This window comes from Schistocerca cancellata, chromosome 8, assembly GCF_023864275.1.
Source record: "Schistocerca cancellata isolate TAMUIC-IGC-003103 chromosome 8, iqSchCanc2.1, whole genome shotgun sequence".
Classification (NCBI taxonomy): Eukaryota; Metazoa; Arthropoda; class Insecta; order Orthoptera; family Acrididae; genus Schistocerca; species Schistocerca cancellata.
This window is the reverse complement of record NC_064633.1, coordinates 411393352-411401331: the sequence shown is the minus strand read 5'-3', so window position 1 is coordinate 411401331 and position 7980 is coordinate 411393352.

Sequence of the window (7980 nt, the reverse complement as noted above, 5' to 3'; positions counted from 1 at the left end):
AAGTCACATCATCTTTGTTTTTAGATATATTTTTCCTTCGTGGAATGTTTCCTTCTATTATAACCATATATATATATATATATATATATATATATTTTTTTTTTTTTAATGAACACGATATGAAAGGATTATTTTACAACACTCATTTACTATGATCGCACTAATGCACTGAATTTAAAATTTTAATAAAAAAATGTTTTTTTTTTAATTTATAAGGTAATAAACACACACAAAAATCACTTGATTCTACTGAGAAATTTGTCAGTGGAGTAGAAGAAGTTGGCCACCGATAAATCCTTTAGGATTCTCTTAAACTGAATTTCATTGGATGTTAAGCTTTTTATGGCTGCTGGCAAGTTATTGAAAATATATATTCCTGAATAATGCACACCTTTTTGTACAAGAGTAATTGACTTTAAATCCTTGTGAAGATTATTCTTATTTCTAACATTGATTCCATAAACTGAGCTGTTGGTATGAAAATGATATACTTTTAATGACAAATTTCATTAAGGAATAAATATATTGGGAAGCAGTAGTTAGTGTCCCTAGTTCCCTAAACAGGCCTTTGCCGGATGTTCTAGAGTTCTCACCATATATAACTCTTATTGCACGTTTTTGTGCCCAGAAAACTTTAGCTTGGCTTGATGAATTACCCCAAAAAATAATCCCATATGACATTATTGAGTGGAAGTAAGCACAGTACACCAGCTTTTTCATTTTTATATCCCCTATGTCTGACAGAATTCGCATTGCCAGTAGAGATTTATCTGGATGCTTCAGCAGTTCTGTGGTGTGCTCCTTCCAGTTGAATTTATTATCAAGCTGTAATCCCAAGAATTTAACATTGTCCACTTCTTCTATCTGTTTGTCGTCATATGTTGGGCATATAGTGTGGGACACCCCTTACAAGTTCTGAACTGCATGTAGTGTGTTTTTTTCAAAGTTGTGACAAAGAATTGGCTAGGAACCAGTGATTATGTCCACAAATATTTTATTAGCTGATCTTTCTAAGACTTAATGTTGTGGGAACCTGGTGTCAGGATAGGCTTGCTTCCCAGATGTGGTGTGTATAGTGCTTCTTATCTGCCTGGTTGCCCTATAGGCATAGGGAGCATGGATATTTGGTTTAGCCATCTTGTAGACCGGTAGTATGGCCACAACCTGTAACAGATAGTATTAATGTTTATCTGTGTCTAGTATGACATATTTACAAAACTAACACTTTATACATACAGTATATTAAGCTCAAAATATAACTTAAGTCCCCACGTATCTTCCAGTTGTGGTGTTCTTATTTCAGAGCAGTTAATGAACATTCCATACCACTGTAGGTTTCATTTATGATACTGAATGACCCTCTGGAACAGAAGCAATCACATTATAAATGTGGAGTAGTGCATCTTTCAAATACGTGCTTCATGAATCTATGAAAAACCACCATTCAGAAGAGGTACACATTATCCCCAAACCCAAAGTTTCAATGAGACAGCCAGTTTCATGACTGTAAACCAGAGAAGCTTCTTCATCCATTCTGAAATACTGTTGAATCTCTTCTTCACAATTACTGTACCAATAGAAGGTTGTTCCGGGAGCTAACAGTCTGTTGTCACGAAGATGTGATCCTAGTAACTGGGCAAATTCTTTGGATAAGCATAGATCTCATGTCACATCATTCAGTTCAGCTTGGGTTATGGGTTTTGATGGGCAAGAATATGAAGGGGCTTTATATATGTCACCAGTATCCCCAAAATTCTCTTCATATACTTCATCATCTGGGCCAGAAAAATCACTCTGGTTACCAGGGGATGTTGGAATCGAAATTCCTGGTCCATGGAGGCACTGGTTTTATGGCAGATGGCACGTCTGAATATTTTAGGTTCTATTTTTGTCTTTTTGCTTTTTTTGTCAAACCTGAAAGTAAAGGCAGATATATTCATTAAATTAATTCAAATAAGATAATTATTTTAATTATTTTAAAAGGTGCTGATAAAGAGACATATTAAGTTCAAAATCATTAACTTACCCTGTAAATTTGTCATGCAGAAATAACAGCTAGTAGTATGAGTTTTTTTCTCCCTCCAAATCATAGGCACACCAAAACTGAAATGCTTCTGCTTCTTTTTGCTCCAGCACTGCACACCTTCAACATACATTTTGTAGCATACACATGGTGTGAACAGCTTGTCCTCATCATCAGTTTTTAACTCTGACATACGCATGATACATTTTCCTCATAAAAGGAGTAATTTTTAACTTCCTATGTGGCCTGATTACTTTACCAGAAATGTAGCAAAATTGTTCAGGATGATACTTGCACTTTCAATTCATTTTGTAGCATTGTTGCTTTCACACAGAGCTCAAGTCAGTCTAGCCTACAATTTGCCTAGAAGCAAGGCCAGCTCAATCCCCATCTCTCTCTCTCTCCTACAGAGATGCCACCTCCATCACTGTATACAGTGCTGCCAGCTATGACTGTGCCCCTAACATCATTTTCAAGTTCTTAAACAAAACACAGATACTTTGAAGTCTCTTTTCATCATTGTTAACTGCATTTATTTGAATATCATGTATTTAATGTAGCTACATGATATTGAGATAATTCTGCTTTGTGATAATAAACTTAAAATTTTCCTGTACTTGTATGGTTTATATACCTAATAGACTAATCACATAAAAACCCTTGACCTCAGAAAGAAAAGTTTTGAAATGTAGACCAATGTAATCAGTGTAACATATATCTTATGATGTCCACCAGCCTTACTTCTACCAAATAACTTTCATTACTTCCTGATTCTGCACCAGTGTTCTCTGCATCTGTTGTTTCTCTATCCATGTGAGGACCAAGAAGAAGAACTGTAGTACAATATTTGTCAGTGAAATAATATTGAAAAAGAAAATTTGGTGTTCCAATTTTTCTTCAGGAATACATCATGGGTATTATTAACTCTTGTATCAATATTTCGGCTGACAACCTTTCAGCCATTCTCAGGATGAGTGGCCTGCACAATTTTTAAAGCATTTTACTTTGTGGTGTAAACATGCATGGAATATTAAGTCTGTTGGGAAAACTTCACTTAACTCAAAATTTGGTTTGTTGACCTTAATTTTTATCATCTTCAGTTACAGTACCAGTATGATCAGTGAGTGACGGAACTGATATTAAGCCAATATCCACCAGAAGATGGATGTATGGAGGTTTGTTATGCTAGTTTACTACTCCCATTTTCCAGCATAAGTGTTCTCAAGCAGTACATAAGAAATTGGGTGACATTAGATTCAGGAAATGAAAGCATTCAAAATACAGTCACTTTTCTGTGCAGTTGAAATAAAGATCTCATTGCCATGAAATATGCAGAAGACTTGAAATTATGATAGCATTACAGTCAAGACAGACTTGCCAGTATTTCCGACAGTAAGTGTCTGTATGGGCCACTACTCAGGTAGTATGTTATATGCCACCTGAGCACTGAAAACCACTAACTACTTCTCACACAGCTTTTTTATGCTCATTTTTTCTTTATTCAGATTTTGTTTGCAGGCAGGCTTTGGCCTCATATGAATCTCTCATCTCACATTCTTAGTACCTCACTAACTATGCTGCTGCACACAGTACATCCTTCCACCCAACCACAGTCTTGTACAGTGCATAAAAAACTGTCTTGTGCCCTACAACATGAGTAATGTTGTTGCCTCACATGCTACACATTTCCTTCAACAATGTTAAATGTCTGTTGCTGGCTATACACATGATTGGAAATCAGATTCCTTGTCACATTTGGCAAGGAGAAACGTTTTGCTACTATTCCTAAAATTCCTTTCAAGTTCAGGAAACAATTTGTCTATGACATAAAATTTCTTCCTATACCTTTCCTGGACTGAAAAGCTCAAGATGTTTTGTTTCCAGGTCATCTAAGACCCTACCACCAATAATTTGTTGTTGAACCAGTACCACAAAATAGACCTCAAAACAAGTTCAGTACAACATTTCCAATGATAAATTAATATGTCTACTTGCTGGAAAGTAGAAGTATCCTGATATTATTATTGTAGAAAAGTTACACCAGATATTCTCCAAGCTTTGTAAGAACAATTCAGTAACTTCAGGTGCCTATCTTCACTCTGAATACTTCATATTTTGAATTAATATTTATCTCACTTTGTACTATAGAGTTCCTTTCAGCAATAATTTTCCAATACCATCAGTGTCTATGCTATCTGCTTAACACGTGTTCTGCCTCAGATTTAAAGATTTTGCTGCAACTAATTTTTGACTGGTAAGTTGATCTGTCTATGGCAACACCAAAGTCTGCATAAGTGTTTGGGAATGTGGGACAAATCTTCAACCCTGCAGTTGACAGTGGCTCTGTCCACCTGTCTTGGAGGGAACACATGCCGTTACAATTTATCCCCCTAACAAACTTGAATGCTAAAACCTGAGCAGCACACACTGTTAGCAATTGCAGACAAAAATATAAAGGGCAAATGTACCAGAGGAACATAAATTTAGGAAGACTGTATAAAGGTTCAGATCCATCCGAATTGTAATGAATGACAACAGTTGAGGTAATCACTTATTATTCAAAACTGGGTTTCACAATTCAAAATATACATATTTACCATTTTACAGGGGATGTGGCCATGCACTAATGACAGCCAAGCAACTCTGAGCCAATCACACATGTACTGTGTGCTGCAGTGAGAGTATTGTTGTGCGCTCTTTGGAGTGGTAGCCTATTGTCCCCCAGGTACAAATGTTTCCTCAGAGAGCAGCAATTTCCAGTGACTCAGTTGAATGTAGCAACCAAATATATGGGCCACCAAAGAAATATTAATTTCTTCCCAAAATAATATAATTAACTCAAGTTCTGCTAAATCATGGAATGAAACACAAGTAAATACACATATCATTAAATCTTTCAACTAGGTATTCTGTCCATTGATTTTGCAACTGGTACCTGAAAATCACAATCACATAAAAAAAGAAAGAAAAAACATTGAAACATAGAAAATGATGAAATACACTGAGTCTGCTGCAAGGTACACGCAGGACAAATAAAAGAAAACATGTAAGATAAAAACACAAATACATTGTTCACTTTTGTGTCCCTTTACTCGGTAGAGTACATAACTTGCAGATTGGTCTCTTGAAAACCCCTGAGGTGTATGAATGGTGGCCACTCACACCATTCTGTTGTGCACAGGATGTACTCCTTCAATGGTGGCCAACTTCCAGCATAACAGTGGCAGGTTATCTTCCTTTGCTATGGCCAATGCACCAAGTTGCTCATTCTGACTGGGGACTGTCCACTTGGGCCAGTGCTGCAAATTATAAGAAGACAAGCACTGCCAAAAGACCTGGAATCCTGTGTGTGTGAAATCTTATGGGACTTGACTGCTAAGGTCATCAGTCCCTAAGCTTACACACTACTTAACCTAAATTATCCTAAGGACAAACACACACACTCATGCCTGAGGGAGGACTCAAACCTCTGCTGGGACCAGCCGCACAGTCCATGACTGCAGCACCTTAGAGTGCTCGGCTAATCCCACACGGCTGGAATACTGCTGCAGCAGTTCCCAGCTTATGAGCAAGTTCAGATTGGCTGCACCTTTATCTGACAGGGATACTTATGATTATGGTTCCAGTCAGAGAACAGCATGAGGTGAGGACTTAGGGATCAGTAGGATCTCAAGATAGTGGCATGAGAGGACAAGAGTTCAAGCAAGCCTCAATTTGACAAGTCAGGCTTATCAACTCTTTGAAGGTTGGATATGTGGTTCAAATCATTTACTACAAATAGCACTCTAAGGACTTCAGTCCCGCTTCCCACATTCTGCCAAAGTGTGGTGATGCAGGAGGAATGAAGAGCCAATCAGTGCCTTCTTCATGGATTAAGTTTTTCACCCATGCCTGCTGATAATGACTGGTCATAGGAGCTTGTAACTCACAAAGTTCTTGACTAGCTCCAACAAAGTTTGTCCCATTGTCACTGTATAGGTTTTGGCACCTATCCTGCCATGATACATATCCTTTAAGGACCAACAGGGATGCTGCAGTAGTCATGTTGCCAAGTCCCTCCAGATGCACTGCTTGTGTCAACAGGCACACAAATAGGGAAAAGTAGTAGTTTTCCTTTAATTTGGATTGCCAATGCGCTATTTTTTTTATGTAGAACAGTTCTGTGTAATCAACCTCAAAAATGAAGAAAGGCCTCACAGCTGCAACACGTGGTTTTGGCAGTCTCCATGATCTGTTGTGCAGGCTTTGCCTTTAATTACTGGCAATTCAGGCACTGAAGCAGAACATGCCAGACTGCATTTTGTCTATTACATATCCAGTATTGCTTTCAGTTGACACTAAGCTTGGGAAATAAGATGATGTTTACTGTTTACAATTACTCTTGTAAAATTACAGTGAGATGGCAGCATGAGTTGATGCTTTTCCTCATATGACAGATCAGCATTTTGTAGCCTATCTCCATCCCACAGAAATCTCATGTCATCAAGGACAGCATCCAGTGATCTGAGCTTGCTGTCATTGTCTACTAGCTTGTTGGTCTGCAAATGTTGGATTTCTGTTCCATACATGACTTCTAGTGCTGTTCTGACACGGTGTAGCAAAATGTTCTCAGTTCATTGCAAGACAATTCAGCATTTACTCATGTTTTCTTTGCAGTCTTGCAGTTATTAATAAACCTGAGACAATATGCTATTATCTGCTGCAATCTTGACAACTCTGAGGCTTACTCTGCTGATGTGATAAAGGGCTTTAGTCTTTTCTTCTAGCAATTGCTGGGATGCAGAACTGTTAGAGGTATCTGACACAGGCCATGAAGTGATGTCTTCTTTGAGCCAAGCTTTTCCTTTCCACCACAAGCTGTTTTCTTGCAGGTCTGCTGGTGACATTCCTCATGATGTTAGATCAATTGGGTTTTCCACTGTAGATACGTGGTTCCATACCACAGCTCCTGTGATTTCCTGTATCTTGGAAACACAATTCCCCACAAATGTCTTCTATTGTGTGGGTGGACACCTCAACCATTTCAGTACAGTGGATGAGTCAGCTATAGTTAAGTTCCTTCTGTTTCTATACACAGTGAGTGAACAACTTGTTTCAGTAGTCGTGAAAGCAAGACAGTGCACAAAGATTTCGAAGCAAGGTAATGATAGCTTTTTCACTGAAGATACTTGTATTTTGGAGCTTAATTGTTTGACACATGTGACTCCATACAGATTAGTTGATCATACAGATGTACAACTGTCATAGATCTTGTCTTAAGCATCACAGAATCCATGCAGTAGAATGCTGACAGGTATTCCTTCTATAATGACTCTATGATCAAAATGAATATTGTCAGATCATACAAGTTTCACTGAATAGTGCCTGCCACATTCAACTCAACTCTTGAAGCAAGTACTCATCGCATGTTAACTGATGCTGCCACAGACATTGCAAAAAGATCTCGAATGTGATCACAATGGGACAGATTAATCCCATAGGATAAAAAATGGATGGTATGACAGACAGCACAAAGCATTTTGTGAAGCAGCTGACTTGACATTATTCATAATTTGAAACTGATCAGCTGCTGGATATCAGAGTAATCTCCTCATGTGTTTCTCATAACTCTGAGGGGATATTTTCGAGCAGTTCCACACTGTTGCTGCACGATTTCCATAATGAGAAACCACCTTTTTTCATCAGCTTCATGAGAGCTTGTTGGACTTTGACCCCAACCTGAGATATAACCATCCACATAGAAATCATTAGCAAGAATGTTTGCTGCTTTGCTACCTTCATCCTCTTCATGAGATAATTGTAACAGATATTGTACTGCAAGAAAAGGAGCACAAACCATTCCATATGTGACTTTCTTTAATTGATATTCCTGCAGCGGTGCAGATCTGTCACTCCTCTACAATATTGGTTGGTGGGTGTGAACTTCATCCACTGTCAGAACTTGACGATACACCTTC